The sequence below is a fragment of the Schistocerca gregaria genome, chromosome 2, assembly GCF_023897955.1.
Source record: "Schistocerca gregaria isolate iqSchGreg1 chromosome 2, iqSchGreg1.2, whole genome shotgun sequence".
NCBI classification, from domain to species: Eukaryota; Metazoa; Arthropoda; class Insecta; order Orthoptera; family Acrididae; genus Schistocerca; species Schistocerca gregaria.
The window spans coordinates 810,519,404-810,533,875 of record NC_064921.1 but is presented as its reverse complement, the minus strand read 5'-3'; the positions used below and the strand labels follow the sequence as shown (position 1 = coordinate 810,533,875).

At 54.5% G+C, this 14,472-nt stretch overlaps 33 non-coding genes across 33 annotated transcripts; 26 read left to right on the top strand and 7 right to left on the bottom strand.

The window, feature by feature from the left end:
* Nucleotides 1-367: 367 nt before the first annotated feature.
* Nucleotides 368-439, bottom strand: Trnag-ucc (transfer RNA glycine (anticodon UCC)). Its single transcript has one exon. It is a non-coding gene; the product is annotated as a tRNA-Gly (tRNA).
* Nucleotides 440-780: 341 nt separating this feature from the next.
* On the top strand, nt 781-851 carry Trnag-gcc (transfer RNA glycine (anticodon GCC)). Its single transcript has one exon. It is a non-coding gene; the product is annotated as a tRNA-Gly (tRNA).
* A 381-nt stretch (nt 852-1,232) lies between these two features.
* On the top strand, nt 1,233-1,305 carry Trnam-cau (transfer RNA methionine (anticodon CAU)). Its single transcript has one exon. It is a non-coding gene; the product is annotated as a tRNA-Met (tRNA).
* A 296-nt stretch (nt 1,306-1,601) lies between these two features.
* Nucleotides 1,602-1,673, top strand: Trnae-uuc (transfer RNA glutamic acid (anticodon UUC)). The gene has a single exon. It is a non-coding gene; the product is annotated as a tRNA-Glu (tRNA).
* A 198-nt stretch (nt 1,674-1,871) lies between these two features.
* Nucleotides 1,872-1,945, top strand: Trnai-aau (transfer RNA isoleucine (anticodon AAU)). The gene has a single exon. It is a non-coding gene; the product is annotated as a tRNA-Ile (tRNA).
* Nucleotides 1,946-2,546: 601 nt separating this feature from the next.
* On the bottom strand, nt 2,547-2,618 carry Trnag-ucc (transfer RNA glycine (anticodon UCC)). The gene has a single exon. It is a non-coding gene; the product is annotated as a tRNA-Gly (tRNA).
* Nucleotides 2,619-2,959: 341 nt separating this feature from the next.
* On the top strand, nt 2,960-3,030 carry Trnag-gcc (transfer RNA glycine (anticodon GCC)). Its single transcript has one exon. It is a non-coding gene; the product is annotated as a tRNA-Gly (tRNA).
* Nucleotides 3,031-3,411: 381 nt separating this feature from the next.
* Nucleotides 3,412-3,484, top strand: Trnam-cau (transfer RNA methionine (anticodon CAU)). Its single transcript has one exon. It is a non-coding gene; the product is annotated as a tRNA-Met (tRNA).
* Nucleotides 3,485-3,780: 296 nt separating this feature from the next.
* Trnae-uuc (transfer RNA glutamic acid (anticodon UUC)) lies at nt 3,781-3,852 on the top strand. Its single transcript has one exon. It is a non-coding gene; the product is annotated as a tRNA-Glu (tRNA).
* A 198-nt stretch (nt 3,853-4,050) lies between these two features.
* Trnai-aau (transfer RNA isoleucine (anticodon AAU)) lies at nt 4,051-4,124 on the top strand. Its single transcript has one exon. It is a non-coding gene; the product is annotated as a tRNA-Ile (tRNA).
* A 601-nt stretch (nt 4,125-4,725) lies between these two features.
* Nucleotides 4,726-4,797, bottom strand: Trnag-ucc (transfer RNA glycine (anticodon UCC)). The gene has a single exon. It is a non-coding gene; the product is annotated as a tRNA-Gly (tRNA).
* A 341-nt stretch (nt 4,798-5,138) lies between these two features.
* Nucleotides 5,139-5,209, top strand: Trnag-gcc (transfer RNA glycine (anticodon GCC)). The gene has a single exon. It is a non-coding gene; the product is annotated as a tRNA-Gly (tRNA).
* A 381-nt stretch (nt 5,210-5,590) lies between these two features.
* On the top strand, nt 5,591-5,663 carry Trnam-cau (transfer RNA methionine (anticodon CAU)). Its single transcript has one exon. It is a non-coding gene; the product is annotated as a tRNA-Met (tRNA).
* Nucleotides 5,664-5,959: 296 nt separating this feature from the next.
* On the top strand, nt 5,960-6,031 carry Trnae-uuc (transfer RNA glutamic acid (anticodon UUC)). Its single transcript has one exon. It is a non-coding gene; the product is annotated as a tRNA-Glu (tRNA).
* A 198-nt stretch (nt 6,032-6,229) lies between these two features.
* On the top strand, nt 6,230-6,303 carry Trnai-aau (transfer RNA isoleucine (anticodon AAU)). Its single transcript has one exon. It is a non-coding gene; the product is annotated as a tRNA-Ile (tRNA).
* A 601-nt stretch (nt 6,304-6,904) lies between these two features.
* Nucleotides 6,905-6,976, bottom strand: Trnag-ucc (transfer RNA glycine (anticodon UCC)). The gene has a single exon. It is a non-coding gene; the product is annotated as a tRNA-Gly (tRNA).
* Nucleotides 6,977-7,317: 341 nt separating this feature from the next.
* Trnag-gcc (transfer RNA glycine (anticodon GCC)) lies at nt 7,318-7,388 on the top strand. Its single transcript has one exon. It is a non-coding gene; the product is annotated as a tRNA-Gly (tRNA).
* Nucleotides 7,389-7,769: 381 nt separating this feature from the next.
* Nucleotides 7,770-7,842, top strand: Trnam-cau (transfer RNA methionine (anticodon CAU)). The gene has a single exon. It is a non-coding gene; the product is annotated as a tRNA-Met (tRNA).
* A 296-nt stretch (nt 7,843-8,138) lies between these two features.
* Trnae-uuc (transfer RNA glutamic acid (anticodon UUC)) lies at nt 8,139-8,210 on the top strand. The gene has a single exon. It is a non-coding gene; the product is annotated as a tRNA-Glu (tRNA).
* Nucleotides 8,211-8,408: 198 nt separating this feature from the next.
* On the top strand, nt 8,409-8,482 carry Trnai-aau (transfer RNA isoleucine (anticodon AAU)). The gene has a single exon. It is a non-coding gene; the product is annotated as a tRNA-Ile (tRNA).
* A 601-nt stretch (nt 8,483-9,083) lies between these two features.
* Trnag-ucc (transfer RNA glycine (anticodon UCC)) lies at nt 9,084-9,155 on the bottom strand. The gene has a single exon. It is a non-coding gene; the product is annotated as a tRNA-Gly (tRNA).
* A 341-nt stretch (nt 9,156-9,496) lies between these two features.
* Nucleotides 9,497-9,567, top strand: Trnag-gcc (transfer RNA glycine (anticodon GCC)). Its single transcript has one exon. It is a non-coding gene; the product is annotated as a tRNA-Gly (tRNA).
* Nucleotides 9,568-9,948: 381 nt separating this feature from the next.
* Trnam-cau (transfer RNA methionine (anticodon CAU)) lies at nt 9,949-10,021 on the top strand. The gene has a single exon. It is a non-coding gene; the product is annotated as a tRNA-Met (tRNA).
* A 296-nt stretch (nt 10,022-10,317) lies between these two features.
* On the top strand, nt 10,318-10,389 carry Trnae-uuc (transfer RNA glutamic acid (anticodon UUC)). The gene has a single exon. It is a non-coding gene; the product is annotated as a tRNA-Glu (tRNA).
* A 198-nt stretch (nt 10,390-10,587) lies between these two features.
* On the top strand, nt 10,588-10,661 carry Trnai-aau (transfer RNA isoleucine (anticodon AAU)). Its single transcript has one exon. It is a non-coding gene; the product is annotated as a tRNA-Ile (tRNA).
* A 601-nt stretch (nt 10,662-11,262) lies between these two features.
* Trnag-ucc (transfer RNA glycine (anticodon UCC)) lies at nt 11,263-11,334 on the bottom strand. Its single transcript has one exon. It is a non-coding gene; the product is annotated as a tRNA-Gly (tRNA).
* A 341-nt stretch (nt 11,335-11,675) lies between these two features.
* Trnag-gcc (transfer RNA glycine (anticodon GCC)) lies at nt 11,676-11,746 on the top strand. Its single transcript has one exon. It is a non-coding gene; the product is annotated as a tRNA-Gly (tRNA).
* Nucleotides 11,747-12,127: 381 nt separating this feature from the next.
* Trnam-cau (transfer RNA methionine (anticodon CAU)) lies at nt 12,128-12,200 on the top strand. The gene has a single exon. It is a non-coding gene; the product is annotated as a tRNA-Met (tRNA).
* Nucleotides 12,201-12,496: 296 nt separating this feature from the next.
* Trnae-uuc (transfer RNA glutamic acid (anticodon UUC)) lies at nt 12,497-12,568 on the top strand. The gene has a single exon. It is a non-coding gene; the product is annotated as a tRNA-Glu (tRNA).
* A 198-nt stretch (nt 12,569-12,766) lies between these two features.
* Nucleotides 12,767-12,840, top strand: Trnai-aau (transfer RNA isoleucine (anticodon AAU)). Its single transcript has one exon. It is a non-coding gene; the product is annotated as a tRNA-Ile (tRNA).
* A 601-nt stretch (nt 12,841-13,441) lies between these two features.
* Nucleotides 13,442-13,513, bottom strand: Trnag-ucc (transfer RNA glycine (anticodon UCC)). Its single transcript has one exon. It is a non-coding gene; the product is annotated as a tRNA-Gly (tRNA).
* Nucleotides 13,514-13,854: 341 nt separating this feature from the next.
* Trnag-gcc (transfer RNA glycine (anticodon GCC)) lies at nt 13,855-13,925 on the top strand. Its single transcript has one exon. It is a non-coding gene; the product is annotated as a tRNA-Gly (tRNA).
* A 381-nt stretch (nt 13,926-14,306) lies between these two features.
* On the top strand, nt 14,307-14,379 carry Trnam-cau (transfer RNA methionine (anticodon CAU)). The gene has a single exon. It is a non-coding gene; the product is annotated as a tRNA-Met (tRNA).
* Nucleotides 14,380-14,472: the final 93 nt, after the last annotated feature.

Genomic DNA, 14,472 nt, shown 5'->3' with positions numbered 1-14,472 from the left:
AGTACTTGGGCGGGTGAGTGCATCGGAACACAGGGTACTGTTGGCAGTTTTACTTCGTATTTTTCTTTCTCCTTTATTTTCGGAGCCACAGCCCGATTCGGTCATGGAGACGCCACCGTGAAATGAAGGGGCGTGCCGTGTGTCCATCGCCTCGCCTCGCCTCTCCTTACCTCTCTCAGTCGTTTCTCGTGCTTGTTGTTTTGATATAGGCCGATTTGAGAGCGTCAGCTCTCGCGTCAGCTCTCGCAAAGTCGAGACAAGTCGAGACACACTACAGGCTGGTCTGCAGCGAGTAACAGGGAGGGGAAAAAAACATTAATTTCAAGGCGCGTGGCAAAAGTACTCAAACGCGAAATTAAAAGCCTGCTGCGGTGGCCGGGAATCGAACCCGGATCAACTGCTTGGAAGGCAACTATGCTGACCATTACACCACCACCGCACAAGCGAGCGCCCCGGCGCCGCACTGTGTCGGCTTCCCGCCTGTCGGCAGCGGCCGAAGGTGGTGGTACCTGGCAGGCGCATTTCGAGGTAGGCTAGGGGAGCACATCCAGACGCATTCGGACAGCATATCCGCGCACATTTCGCATCCTTTGGCAAGAGTCGGCTCCGGCGACGCAAGAGTACCCAGAGGATCGCGTTCTGGCGGCGATTTTAAGCAGTACAGTGCAGGGTTCAGCGTCTGCAGCATCTTCTCGACAGAATGCTATGGCGCTTGACGACAGTCCCACTTTCCCTCAAGACAACTGCTCGGGAAGCAGCGCGAAGTTGCTACCGCCCGGAGCATCGGTGGTTCAGTGGTAGAATGCTCGCCTGCCACGCGGGCGGCCCGGGTTCGATTCCCGGCCGATGCATCATTTTGCTTTTCCCGCGGTAATGCTGCCGTGTGGCTTGCGCGCTTTACATGCACGATCCACAAGAATGTATAGCTGGATTCCTTTGAGAAGAACCGAGAACGCAGCACTAGCGGGTCCCCACTGGGACGCTCGCATCATGTTCTACAGACTAGCGTCGGCCTGGCCTCACAAGTTGCTGTGTCCAGGTGCCTCCGAGGCACTGAACTTTAACGACAAGGAGTGCTGCCTATCGTTGCAAAAGCTGCAGCAACACCGCAATCAACTGGGCCGGCAATGCACGTGTAGCAAACAGAACACGTTATCCAGGAAGTACAGTGTCTTCACGTCTAACATTGGGTGTGGTACTTACCCAGCTTCCAGGACAAACGCTTCACCGGTGCCTCGGTAGCGCAGTAGGCAGCGCGTAAGTCTCATAATCTTAAGGTCGTGAGTTCGATCCTCACCCGGGGCATTTAATTTTCTGTGACCGATGGTGGTGCTGTTGCTAGGACCCCAATTTATTTCTTGTTTGTTATCCACAACGCTTCAGCGGGAAAATGTTTACTTCCTGTTATTGCTACTTACAGCTTCCCTTTTCCTCTTCTCCCAGCAGAGCATGAAGCCAAAAGCATTGCTCTGAGACGTTTGAGGTGCGCGCCTTGCCAGTCAGCATGCGCAAAGATGCTCGCAAAGAGAGATGGGCGCCGACGCGGGAATCGGCACGAAATGGGCCAAGGGGCCGTCCGAACCGTCGAAGAAATGCACACATCCGGTGTGGTCTAGTGGCTAGGATACCTGGCTTTCACCCAGGAGGCCCGGGTTCGATTCCCGGTACCGGAACGGAATTTTTTCCACACTAATCGTGACGAGTTTGAGCTGTCAGAGCTGCCGTTTCCCGTCCTGCGAGCAATATAGCTACTGCTTCGTGACAGTCAGCAGGATATAGACGAGGGAAGCAGACACACGACTGCCATAGAAATGGTGTATGGCTTCATGCCACACGGTTCCAGCGTAGGGCTGAGCAACTGCATCTGTCGAGGCCCGTTAGCTCAGTTGGTTAGAGCGTCGTGCTAATAACGCGAAGGTCGTGGGTTCGATCCCCCCACGGGCCACTACGCTTTTACTACTACGAAAAGGCAGCGCCGATTTCAGCTGGCGAGTGTGATGACCAAAAGATCATCACCCTGCGTGGAAGTTGACAGAGGTTCCGAACCCGACCTGTCGGGAAGCGCTACAGCATTCACTCGCCAATGGCTATAGTGTGCTCAATACACTGGTTCTCAACCGATAAAGAGAAAATGAAAGGAAATGTCCGATTGCCGATGCGTAACAACTTTGGCCCTTGTCAGTACTTGGGCGGGTGAGTGCATCGGAACACAGGGTACTGTTGGCAGTTTTACTTCGTATTTTTCTTTCTCCTTTATTTTCGGAGCCACAGCCCGATTCGGTCATGGAGACGCCACCGTGAAATGAAGGGGCGTGCCGTGTGTCCATCGCCTCGCCTCGCCTCTCCTTACCTCTCTCAGTCGTTTCTCGTGCTTGTTGTTTTGATATAGGCCGATTTGAGAGCGTCAGCTCTCGCGTCAGCCGAGCAAAGTCGAGACAAGTCGAGACACACTACAGGCTGGTCTGCAGCGAGTAACAGGGAGGGGAAAAAAACATTAATTTCAAGGCGCGTGGCAAAAGTACTCAAACGCGAAATTAAAAGCCTGCTGCGGTGGCCGGGAATCGAACCCGGATCAACTGCTTGGAAGGCAACTATGCTGACCATTACACCACCACCGCACAAGCGAGGGCCCCGGCGCCGCACTGTGTCGGCTTCCCGCCTGTCGGCAGCGGCCGAAGGTGGTGGTACCTGGCAGGCGCATTTCGAGGTAGGCTAGGGGAGCACATCCAGACGCATTCGGACAGCATATCCGCGCACATTTCGCATCCTTTGGCAAGAGTCGGCTCCGGCGACGCAAGAGTACCCAGAGGATCGCGTTCTGGCGGCGATTTTAAGCAGTACAGTGCAGGGTTCAGCGTCTGCAGCATCTTCTCGACAGAATGCTATGGCGCTTGACGACAGTCCCACTTTCCCTCAAGACAACTGCTCGGGAAGCAGCGCGAAGTTGCTACCGCCCGGAGCATCGGTGGTTCAGTGGTAGAATGCTCGCCTGCCACGCGGGCGGCCCGGGTTCGATTCCCGGCCGATGCATCATTTTGCTTTTCCCGCGGTAATGCTGCCGTGTGGCTTGCGCGCTTTACATGCACGATCCACAAGAATGTATAGCTGGATTCCTTTGAGAAGAACCGAGAACGCAGCACTAGCGGGTCCCCACTGGGACGCTCGCATCATGTTCTACAGACTAGCGTCGGCCTGGCCTCACAAGTTGCTGTGTCCAGGTGCCTCCGAGGCACTGAACTTTAACGACAAGGAGTGCTGCCTATCGTTGCAAAAGCTGCAGCAACACCGCAATCAACTGGGCCGGCAATGCACGTGTAGCAAACAGAACACGTTATCCAGGAAGTACAGTGTCTTCACGTCTAACATTGGGTGTGGTACTTACCCAGCTTCCAGGACAAACGCTTCACCGGTGCCTCGGTAGCGCAGTAGGCAGCGCGTAAGTCTCATAATCTTAAGGTCGTGAGTTCGATCCTCACCCGGGGCATTTAATTTTCTGTGACCGATGGTGGTGCTGTTGCTAGGACCCCAATTTATTTCTTGTTTGTTATCCACAACGCTTCAGCGGGAAAATGTTTACTTCCTGTTATTGCTACTTACAGCTTCCCTTTTCCTCTTCTCCCAGCAGAGCATGAAGCCAAAAGCATTGCTCTGAGACGTTTGAGGTGCGCGCCTTGCCAGTCAGCATGCGCAAAGATGCTCGCAAAGAGAGATGGGCGCCGACGCGGGAATCGGCACGAAATGGGCCAAGGGGCCGTCCGAACCGTCGAAGAAATGCACACATCCGGTGTGGTCTAGTGGCTAGGATACCTGGCTTTCACCCAGGAGGCCCGGGTTCGATTCCCGGTACCGGAACGGAATTTTTTCCACACTAATCGTGACGAGTTTGAGCTGTCAGAGCTGCCGTTTCCCGTCCTGCGAGCAATATAGCTACTGCTTCGTGACAGTCAGCAGGATATAGACGAGGGAAGCAGACACACGACTGCCATAGAAATGGTGTATGGCTTCATGCCACACGGTTCCAGCGTAGGGCTGAGCAACTGCATCTGTCGAGGCCCGTTAGCTCAGTTGGTTAGAGCGTCGTGCTAATAACGCGAAGGTCGTGGGTTCGATCCCCCCACGGGCCACTACGCTTTTACTACTACGAAAAGGCAGCGCCGATTTCAGCTGGCGAGTGTGATGACCAAAAGATCATCACCCTGCGTGGAAGTTGACAGAGGTTCCGAACCCGACCTGTCGGGAAGCGCTACAGCATTCACTCGCCAATGGCCATAGTGTGCTCAATACACTGGTTCTCAACCGATAAAGAGAAAATGAAAGGAAATGTCCGATTGCCGATGCGTAACAACTTTGGCCCTTGTCAGTACTTGGGCGGGTGAGTGCATCGGAACACAGGGTACTGTTGGCAGTTTTACTTCGTATTTTTCTTTCTCCTTTATTTTCGGAGCCACAGCCCGATTCGGTCATGGAGACGCCACCGTGAAATGAAGGGGCGTGCCGTGTGTCCATCGCCTCGCCTCGCCTCTCCTTACCTCTCTCAGTCGTTTCTCGTGCTTGTTGTTTTGATATAGGCCGATTTGAGAGCGTCAGCTCTCGCGTCAGCCGAGCAAAGTCGAGACAAGTCGAGACACACTACAGGCTGGTCTGCAGCGAGTAACAGGGAGGGGAAAAAAACATTAATTTCAAGGCGCGTGGCAAAAGTACTCAAACGCGAAATTAAAAGCCTGCTGCGGTGGCCGGGAATCGAACCCGGATCAACTGCTTGGAAGGCAACTATGCTGACCATTACACCACCACCGCACAAGCGAGGGCCCCGGCGCCGCACTGTGTCGGCTTCCCGCCTGTCGGCAGCGGCCGAAGGTGGTGGTACCTGGCAGGCGCATTTCGAGGTAGGCTAGGGGAGCACATCCAGACGCATTCGGACAGCATATCCGCGCACATTTCGCATCCTTTGGCAAGAGTCGGCTCCGGCGACGCAAGAGTACCCAGAGGATCGCGTTCTGGCGGCGATTTTAAGCAGTACAGTGCAGGGTTCAGCGTCTGCAGCATCTTCTCGACAGAATGCTATGGCGCTTGACGACAGTCCCACTTTCCCTCAAGACAACTGCTCGGGAAGCAGCGCGAAGTTGCTACCGCCCGGAGCATCGGTGGTTCAGTGGTAGAATGCTCGCCTGCCACGCGGGCGGCCCGGGTTCGATTCCCGGCCGATGCATCATTTTGCTTTTCCCGCGGTAATGCTGCCGTGTGGCTTGCGCGCTTTACATGCACGATCCACAAGAATGTATAGCTGGATTCCTTTGAGAAGAACCGAGAACGCAGCACTAGCGGGTCCCCACTAGGACGCTCGCATCATGTTCTACAGACTAGCGTCGGCCTGGCCTCACAAGTTGCTGTGTCCAGGTGCCTCCGAGGCACTGAACTTTAACGACAAGGAGTGCTGCCTATCGTTGCAAAAGCTGCAGCAACACCGCAATCAACTGGGCCGGCAATGCACGTGTAGCAAACAGAACACGTTATCCAGGAAGTACAGTGTCTTCACGTCTAACATTGGGTGTGGTACTTACCCAGCTTCCAGGACAAACGCTTCACCGGTGCCTCGGTAGCGCAGTAGGCAGCGCGTAAGTCTCATAATCTTAAGGTCGTGAGTTCGATCCTCACCCGGGGCATTTAATTTTCTGTGACCGATGGTGGTGCTGTTGCTAGGACCCCAATTTATTTCTTGTTTGTTATCCACAACGCTTCAGCGGGAAAATGTTTACTTCCTGTTATTGCTACTTACAGCTTCCCTTTTCCTCTTCTCCCAGCAGAGCATGAAGCCAAAAGCATTGCTCTGAGACGTTTGAGGTGCGCGCCTTGCCAGTCAGCATGCGCAAAGATGCTCGCAAAGAGAGATGGGCGCCGACGCGGGAATCGGCACGAAATGGGCCAAGGGGCCGTCCGAACCGTCGAAGAAATGCACACATCCGGTGTGGTCTAGTGGCTAGGATACCTGGCTTTCACCCAGGAGGCCCGGGTTCGATTCCCGGTACCGGAACGGAATTTTTTCCACACTAATCGTGACGAGTTTGAGCTGTCAGAGCTGCCGTTTCCCGTCCTGCGAGCAATATAGCTACTGCTTCGTGACAGTCAGCAGGATATAGACGAGGGAAGCAGACACACGACTGCCATAGAAATGGTGTATGGCTTCATGCCACACGGTTCCAGCGTAGGGCTGAGCAACTGCATCTGTCGAGGCCCGTTAGCTCAGTTGGTTAGAGCGTCGTGCTAATAACGCGAAGGTCGTGGGTTCGATCCCCCCACGGGCCACTACGCTTTTACTACTACGAAAAGGCAGCGCCGATTTCAGCTGGCGAGTGTGATGACCAAAAGATCATCACCCTGCGTGGAAGTTGACAGAGGTTCCGAACCCGACCTGTCGGGAAGCGCTACAGCATTCACTCGCCAATGGCCATAGTGTGCTCAATACACTGGTTCTCAACCGATAAAGAGAAAATGAAAGGAAATGTCCGATTGCCGATGCGTAACAACTTTGGCCCTTGTCAGTACTTGGGCGGGTGAGTGCATCGGAACACAGGGTACTGTTGGCAGTTTTACTTCGTATTTTTCTTTCTCCTTTATTTTCGGAGCCACAGCCCGATTCGGTCATGGAGACGCCACCGTGAAATGAAGGGGCGTGCCGTGTGTCCATCGCCTCGCCTCGCCTCTCCTTACCTCTCTCAGTCGTTTCTCGTGCTTGTTGTTTTGATATAGGCCGATTTGAGAGCGTCAGCTCTCGCGTCAGCCGAGCAAAGTCGAGACAAGTCGAGACACACTACAGGCTGGTCTGCAGCGAGTAACAGGGAGGGGAAAAAAACATTAATTTCAAGGCGCGTGGCAAAAGTACTCAAACGCGAAATTAAAAGCCTGCTGCGGTGGCCGGGAATCGAACCCGGATCAACTGCTTGGAAGGCAACTATGCTGACCATTACACCACCACCGCACAAGCGAGGGCCCCGGCGCCGCACTGTGTCGGCTTCCCGCCTGTCGGCAGCGGCCGAAGGTGGTGGTACCTGGCAGGCGCATTTCGAGGTAGGCTAGGGGAGCACATCCAGACGCATTCGGACAGCATATCCGCGCACATTTCGCATCCTTTGGCAAGAGTCGGCTCCGGCGACGCAAGAGTACCCAGAGGATCGCGTTCTGGCGGCGATTTTAAGCAGTACAGTGCAGGGTTCAGCGTCTGCAGCATCTTCTCGACAGAATGCTATGGCGCTTGACGACAGTCCCACTTTCCCTCAAGACAACTGCTCGGGAAGCAGCGCGAAGTTGCTACCGCCCGGAGCATCGGTGGTTCAGTGGTAGAATGCTCGCCTGCCACGCGGGCGGCCCGGGTTCGATTCCCGGCCGATGCATCATTTTGCTTTTCCCGCGGTAATGCTGCCGTGTGGCTTGCGCGCTTTACATGCACGATCCACAAGAATGTATAGCTGGATTCCTTTGAGAAGAACCGAGAACGCAGCACTAGCGGGTCCCCACTGGGACGCTCGCATCATGTTCTACAGACTAGCGTCGGCCTGGCCTCACAAGTTGCTGTGTCCAGGTGCCTCCGAGGCACTGAACTTTAACGACAAGGAGTGCTGCCTATCGTTGCAAAAGCTGCAGCAACACCGCAATCAACTGGGCCGGCAATGCACGTGTAGCAAACAGAACACGTTATCCAGGAAGTACAGTGTCTTCACGTCTAACATTGGGTGTGGTACTTACCCAGCTTCCAGGACAAACGCTTCACCGGTGCCTCGGTAGCGCAGTAGGCAGCGCGTAAGTCTCATAATCTTAAGGTCGTGAGTTCGATCCTCACCCGGGGCATTTAATTTTCTGTGACCGATGGTGGTGCTGTTGCTAGGACCCCAATTTATTTCTTGTTTGTTATCCACAACGCTTCAGCGGGAAAATGTTTACTTCCTGTTATTGCTACTTACAGCTTCCCTTTTCCTCTTCTCCCAGCAGAGCATGAAGCCAAAAGCATTGCTCTGAGACGTTTGAGGTGCGCGCCTTGCCAGTCAGCATGCGCAAAGATGCTCGCAAAGAGAGATCGGCGCCGACGCGGGAATCGGCACGAAATGGGCCAAGGGGCCGTCCGAACCGTCGAAGAAATGCACACATCCGGTGTGGTCTAGTGGCTAGGATACCTGGCTTTCACCCAGGAGGCCCGGGTTCGATTCCCGGTACCGGAACGGAATTTTTTCCACACTAATCGTGACGAGTTTGAGCTGTCAGAGCTGCCGTTTCCCGTCCTGCGAGCAATATAGCTACTGCTTCGTGACAGTCAGCAGGATATAGACGAGGGAAGCAGACACACGACTGCCATAGAAATGGTGTATGGCTTCATGCCACACGGTTCCAGCGTAGGGCTGAGCAACTGCATCTGTCGAGGCCCGTTAGCTCAGTTGGTTAGAGCGTCGTGCTAATAACGCGAAGGTCGTGGGTTCGATCCCCCCACGGGCCACTACGCTTTTACTACTACGAAAAGGCAGCGCCGATTTCAGCTGGCGAGTGTGATGACCAAAAGATCATCACCCTGCGTGGAAGTTGACAGAGGTTCCGAACCCGACCTGTCGGGAAGCGCTACAGCATTCACTCGCCAATGGCCATAGTGTGCTCAATACACTGGTTCTCAACCGATAAAGAGAAAATGAAAGGAAATGTCCGATTGCCGATGCGTAACAACTTTGGCCCTTGTCAGTACTTGGGCGGGTGAGTGCATCGGAACACAGGGTACTGTTGGCAGTTTTACTTCGTATTTTTCTTTCTCCTTTATTTTCGGAGCCACAGCCCGATTCGGTCATGGAGACGCCACCGTGAAATGAAGGGGCGTGCCGTGTGTCCATCGCCTCGCCTCGCCTCTCCTTACCTCTCTCAGTCGTTTCTCGTGCTTGTTGTTTTGATATAGGCCGATTTGAGAGCGTCAGCTCTCGCGTCAGCCGAGCAAAGTCGAGACAAGTCGAGACACACTACAGGCTGGTCTGCAGCGAGTAACAGGGAGGGGAAAAAAACATTAATTTCAAGGCGCGTGGCAAAAGTACTCAAACGCGAAATTAAAAGCCTGCTGCGGTGGCCGGGAATCGAACCCGGATCAACTGCTTGGAAGGCAACTATGCTGACCATTACACCACCACCGCACAAGCGAGGGCCCCGGCGCCGCACTGTGTCGGCTTCCCGCCTGTCGGCAGCGGCCGAAGGTGGTGGTACCTGGCAGGCGCATTTCGAGGTAGGCTAGGGGAGCACATCCAGACGCATTCGGACAGCATATCCGCGCACATTTCGCATCCTTTGGCAAGAGTCGGCTCCGGCGACGCAAGAGTACCCAGAGGATCGCGTTCTGGCGGCGATTTTAAGCAGTACAGTGCAGGGTTCAGCGTCTGCAGCATCTTCTCGACAGAATGCTATGGCGCTTGACGACAGTCCCACTTTCCCTCAAGACAACTGCTCGGGAAGCAGCGCGAAGTTGCTACCGCCCGGAGCATCGGTGGTTCAGTGGTAGAATGCTCGCCTGCCACGCGGGCGGCCCGGGTTCGATTCCCGGCCGATGCATCATTTTGCTTTTCCCGCGGTAATGCTGCCGTGTGGCTTGCGCGCTTTACATGCACGATCCACAAGAATGTATAGCTGGATTCCTTTGAGAAGAACCGAGAACGCAGCACTAGCGGGTCCCCACTAGGACGCTCGCATCATGTTCTACAGACTAGCGTCGGCCTGGCCTCACAAGTTGCTGTGTCCAGGTGCCTCCGAGGCACTGAACTTTAACGACAAGGAGTGCTGCCTATCGTTGCAAAAGCTGCAGCAACACCGCAATCAACTGGGCCGGCAATGCACGTGTAGCAAACAGAACACGTTATCCAGGAAGTACAGTGTCTTCACGTCTAACATTGGGTGTGGTACTTACCCAGCTTCCAGGACAAACGCTTCACCGGTGCCTCGGTAGCGCAGTAGGCAGCGCGTAAGTCTCATAATCTTAAGGTCGTGAGTTCGATCCTCACCCGGGGCATTTAATTTTCTGTGACCGATGGTGGTGCTGTTGCTAGGACCCCAATTTATTTCTTGTTTGTTATCCACAACGCTTCAGCGGGAAAATGTTTACTTCCTGTTATTGCTACTTACAGCTTCCCTTTTCCTCTTCTCCCAGCAGAGCATGAAGCCAAAAGCATTGCTCTGAGACGTTTGAGGTGCGCGCCTTGCCAGTCAGCATGCGCAAAGATGCTCGCAAAGAGAGATGGGCGCCGACGCGGGAATCGGCACGAAATGGGCCAAGGGGCCGTCCGAACCGTCGAAGAAATGCACACATCCGGTGTGGTCTAGTGGCTAGGATACCTGGCTTTCACCCAGGAGGCCCGGGTTCGATTCCCGGTACCGGAACGGAATTTTTTCCACACTAATCGTGACGAGTTTGAGCTGTCAGAGCTGCCGTTTCCCGTCCTGCGAGCAATATAGCTACTGCTTCGTGACAGTCAGCAGGATATAGACGAGGGAAGCAGACACACGACTGCCATAGAAATGGTGTATGGCTTCATGCCACACGGTTCCAGCGTAGGGCTGAGCAACTGCATCTGTCGAGGCCCGTTAGCTCAGTTGGTTAGAGCGTCGTGCTAATAACGCGAAGGTCGTGGGTTCGATCCCCCCACGGGCCACTACGCTTTTACTACTACGAAAAGGCAGCGCCGATTTCAGCTGGCGAGTGTGATGACCAAAAGATCATCACCCTGCGTGGAAGTTGACAGAGGTTCCGAACCCGACCTGTCGGGAAGCGCTACAGCATTCACTCGCCAATGGCCATAGTGTGCTCAATACACTGGTTCTCAACCGATAAAGAGAAAATGAAAGGAAATGTCCGATTGCCGATGCGTAACAACTTTGGCCCTTGTCAGTACTTGGGCGGGTGAGTGCATCGGAACACAGGGTACTGTTGGCAGTTTTACTTCGTATTTTTCTTTCTCCTTTATTTTCGGAGCCACAGCCCGATTCGGTCATGGAGACGCCACCGTGAAATGAAGGGGCGTGCCGTGTGTCCATCGCCTCGCCTCGCCTCTCCTTACCTCTCTCAGTCGTTTCTCGTGCTTGTTGTTTTGATATAGGCCGATTTGAGAGCGTCAGCTCTCGCGTCAGCCGAGCAAAGTCGAGACAAGTCGAGACACACTACAGGCTGGTCTGCAGCGAGTAACAGGGAGGGGAAAAAAACATTAATTTCAAGGCGCGTGGCAAAAGTACTCAAACGCGAAATTAAAAGCCTGCTGCGGTGGCCGGGAATCGAACCCGGATCAACTGCTTGGAAGGCAACTATGCTGACCATTACACCACCACCGCACAAGCGAGGGCCCCGGCGCCGCACTGTGTCGGCTTCCCGCCTGTCGGCAGCGGCCGAAGGTGGTGGTACCTGGCAGGCGCATTTCGAGGTAGGCTAGGGGAGCACATCCAGACGCATTCGGACAGCATATCCGCGCACATTTCGCATCCTTTGGCAAGAGTCGGCTCCGGCGACGCAAGAGTACCCAGAGGATCGCGTTCTGGCGGCGATTTTAAGCAGTACAGTGCAGGGTTCAGCGTCTGCAGCATCTTCTCGACAGAATGCTATGGCGCTTGACGACAGTCCCACTTTCCCTCAAGACAACTGCTCGGGAAGCAGCGCGAAGTTGCTACCGCCCGGAGCATCGGTGGTTCAGTGGTAGAATGCTCGCCTGCCACGCGGGCGGCCCGGGTTCGATTCCCGGCCGATGCATCATTTTGCTTTTCCCGCGGTAATGCTGCCGTGTGGCTTGCGCGCTTTACATGCACGATCCACAAGAATGTATAGCTGGATTCCTTTGAGAAGAACCGAGAACGCAGCACTAGCGGGTCCCCACTGGGACGCTCGCATCATGTTCTACAGACTAGCGTCGGCCTGGCCTCACAAGTTGCTGTGTCCAGGTGCCTCCGAGGCACTGAACTTTAACGACAAGGAGTGCTGCCTATCGTTGCAAAAGCTGCAGCAACACCGCAATCAACTGGGCCGGCAATGCACGTGTAGCAAACAGAACACGTTATCCAGGAAGTACAGTGTCTTCACGTCTAACATTGGGTGTGGTACTTACCCAGCTTCCAGGACAAACGCTTCACCGGTGCCTCGGTAGCGCAGTAGGCAGCGCGTAAGTCTCATAATCTTAAGGTCGTGAGTTCGATCCTCACCCGGGGCATTTAATTTTCTGTGACCGATGGTGGTGCTGTTGCTAGGACCCCAATTTATTTCTTGTTTGTTATCCACAACGCTTCAGCGGGAAAATGTTTACTTCCTGTTATTGCTACTTACAGCTTCCCTTTTCCTCTTCTCCCAGCAGAGCATGAAGCCAAAAGCATTGCTCTGAGACGTTTGAGGTGCGCGCCTTGCCAGTCAGCATGCGCAAAGATGCTCGCAAAGAGAGATGGGCGCCGACGCGGGAATCGGCACGAAATGGGCCAAGGGGCCGTCCGAACCGTCGAAGAAATGCACACATCCGGTGTGGTCTAGTGGCTAGGATACCTGGCTTTCACCCAGGAGGCCCGGGTTCGATTCCCGGTACCGGAACGGAATTTTTTCCACACTAATCGTGACGAGTTTGAGCTGTCAGAGCTGCCGTTTCCCGTCCTGCGAGCAATATAGCTACTGCTTCGTGACAGTCAGCAGGATATAGACGAGGGAAGCAGACACACGACTGCCATAGAAATGGTGTATGGCTTCATGCCACACGGTTCCAGCGTAGGGCTGAGCAACTGCATCTGTCGAGGCCCGTTAGCTCAGTTGGTTAGAGCGTCGTGCTAATAACGCGAAGGTCGTGGGTTCGATCCCCCCACGGGCCACTACGCTTTTACTACTACGAAAAGGCAGCGCCGATTTCAGCTGGCGAGTGTGATGACCAAAAGATCATCACCCTGCGTGGAAGTTGACAGAGGTTCCGAACCCGACCTGTCGGGAAGCGCTACAGCATTCACTCGCCAATGGCCATAGTGTGCTCAATACACTGGTTCTCAACCGATAAAGAGAAAATGAAAGGAAATGTCCGATTGCCGATGCGTAACAACTTTGGCCCTTGTCAGTACTTGGGCGGGTGAGTGCATCGGAACACAGGGTACTGTTGGCAGTTTTACTTCGTATTTTTCTTTCTCCTTTATTTTCGGAGCCACAGCCCGATTCGGTCATGGAGACGCCACCGTGAAATGAAGGGGCGTGCCGTGTGTCCATCGCCTCGCCTCGCCTCTCCTTACCTCTCTCAGTCGTTTCTCGTGCTTGTTGTTTTGATATAGGCCGATTTGAGAGCGTCAGCTCTCGCGTCAGCCGAGCAAAGTCGAGACAAGTCGAGACACACTACAGGCTGGTCTGCAGCGAGTAACAGGGAGGGGAAAAAAACATTAATTTCAAGGCGCGTGGCAAAAGTACTCAAACGCGAAATTAAAAGCCTGCTGCGGTGGCCGGGAATCGAACCCGGATCAACTGCTTGGAAGGCAACTATGCTGACCATTACACCACCACCGCACAAGCGAGGGCCCCGGCGCCGCACTGTGTCGGCTTCCCGCCTGTCGGCAGCGGCCGAAGGTGGTGGTACCTGGCAGGCGCATTTCGAGGTAGGCTAGGGGAGCACATCCAGACGCATTCGGACAGCATATCCGCGCACATTTCGCATCCTTTGGCAAGAGTCGGCTCCGGCGACGCAAGAGTACCCAGAGGATCGCGTTCTGGCGGCGATTTTAAGCAGTACAGTGCAGGGTTCAGCGTCTGCAGCATCTTCTCGACAGAATGCTATGGCGCTTGACGACAGTCCCACTTTCCCTCAAGACAACTGCTCGGGAAGCAGCGCGAAGTTGCTACCGCCCGGAGCATCGGTGGTTCAGTGGTAGAATGCTCGCCTGCCACGCGGGCGGCCCGGGTTCGATTCCCGGCCGATGCATCATTTTGCTTTTCCCGCGGTAATGCTGCCGTGTGGCTTGCGCGCTTTACATGCACGATCCACAAGAATGTATAGCTGGATTCCTTTGAGAAGAACCGAGAACGCAGCACTAGCGGGTCCCCACTGGGACGCTCGCATCATGTTCTACAGACTAGCGTCGGCCTGGCCTCACAAGTTGCTGTGTCCAGGTGCCTCCGAGGCACTGAACTTTAACGACAAGGAGTGCTGCCTATCGTTGCAAAAGCTGCAGCAACACCGCAATCAACTGGGCCGGCAATGCACGTGTAGCAAACAGAACACGTTATCCAGGAAGTACAGTGTCTTCACGTCTAACATTGGGTGTGGTACTTACCCAGCTTCCAGGACAAACGCTTCACCGGTGCCTCGGTAGCGCAGTAGGCAGCGCGTAAGTCTCATAATCTTAAGGTCGTGAGTTCGATCCTCACCTGGGGCATTTAATTTTCTGTGACCGATGGTGGTGCTGTTGCTAGGACCCCAATTTATTTCTTGTTTGTTATCCACAACGCTTCAGCGGGAAAATGTTTAC